Source organism: Pundamilia nyererei, unplaced genomic scaffold (assembly GCF_000239375.1).
Source record: "Pundamilia nyererei isolate P.nyererei 1_Seehausen unplaced genomic scaffold, PunNye1.0 scaffold00075, whole genome shotgun sequence".
NCBI classification, from domain to species: domain Eukaryota; kingdom Metazoa; phylum Chordata; class Actinopteri; order Cichliformes; family Cichlidae; genus Pundamilia; species Pundamilia nyererei.
The window spans coordinates 1,076,754-1,078,477 of record NW_005187476.1 but is presented as its reverse complement, the minus strand read 5'-3'; positions in this window follow the sequence as shown (position 1 = coordinate 1,078,477).

Genomic DNA, 1,724 nt, shown 5'->3' with positions numbered 1-1,724 from the left:
TCTGAGGCAGTGCAAATGTTTGCAGCTAAGATTCAGAGAATTGAAAGTTTTACAGCAGTACAAATTCTACTCCCTTTTATTGATGATTTGATTTTTAAGACTGTGTAATGTTTTTTGTTGTGTGTTTTATGTGCACTAGATGCCTGGTAGTAGCAGGAAGCCTTCCTCTGCCATGCTGTTGCCTTTGATGTCACTGGAAACCTGTTTTACTAAATTGTTGATTGTGTAATTCACAGACTAAAACTTTCATATACGCTAGTCACTGCTCTTATAGCTCATAGTGGTATTGTTGTTTTTCAAGTATACAAAACGTTACATTTTTTGGCTTCTATCCAACAGTGTGAATGTGAACGAGCCGTCAAAAAGAAGAAAAAAAGCAAAGACAGATGAGGACATGCAGGATATGATGCATGTGTCTTTTTATCTGTGCGATTGTGATTCCTACTTGTATTATTACTCTTGTGCTGTAAATTCTGATCATAATTTGTATTTCTACACTTTCTATTTTTTATCAGTTGTTCGCTTAGGTGCAGAGTAGGAAACTTTATCTCAAGTTAGCAAAATAATATATAAATTCACCTTTGATTTTGCAGAACATGAATATAAATGTAGAATTTCAACAGGTGTTGATGAACTTTCGAGAGCAGTGATTGTGAACACGTGTGGAGAAACTGTACGTGCCTACATGAGCACTCCTGTCCCGACAGCCTCAGATTACGTCCACATGACGTGATCTGAAAGGAAACTCAGCAGCCGTCCTCGGGAGGCTGTCTCTGGTCCAGTGAAGGGTGGCACAGCCTTACAAAAAGAACGTTTTAAAAATGCTGCGTACGTTTGTCGTGGCTTTCATTTCACTTGCGTGTTGGTCAAACAGCTCTAAAAGTGCTGGACAGTGGTGTTTGTATTACAGTGTGAGTTCTATATTGTATTTTGTCCCCTAAACATGTATTTGGTTTTATACTATCATGCATGTCATTTACTGAGTTGTTTGTATACTGAACTTTTGTGAAGACTGTTCTCTTCTTGCCATTTGGCAAGGTCCTACTTTGTCATCAGTTAATGTAAATCCCCATGGGCTGATGTTCTGTCAGAATAAAGGATGAAACCAAATTACTGTCTGAATCGTCTTTGTGCCAGAAGCAACACACACACACACATATGCCGCTCTCCAACACGTCCTGAATGGTTAAGTCCTCCCAGCAAGTAAATATCACTTAGATTTTGCAAACATTTAGACAACTGCACTGTTTAATGATGTGAAAGCACACAGGCGGTAAAATCAGAATACAACAGGTCCACAGTTAAAAAAAACATGAGTGCATGTGTGTAGATGTTCACTGTGACTCTTAATAAGAGTTTGTATACCATGAATTCTGTCCAACCATTCAGAGCCATTACTCTGAATGTCTTCCCTGAACTGCTCGCACAGTTACAACCCAAACATGCTATGTTATCTCACAATTTCAGAAGTTATGCCTCAATATTAGAAAATGAACAGCTCTTATTTTTTTCAGTTGTTTTGTCAAAGAATTTCTGTCTCTGAGCTTTAGATTGAATTTGACTCCAGTCCTCTTTTCATATTTGACAATATAATTTTACAGTTTGTGTGACGGCGCATTCACTTATGTAGAACAGAAACAGAACAGTCTAATCAAAACAAAAGGATTCATGTATGTTAGACTGCTCAAAGATTGCTGGCAAAATCTTAAAGGGACACTTCAACC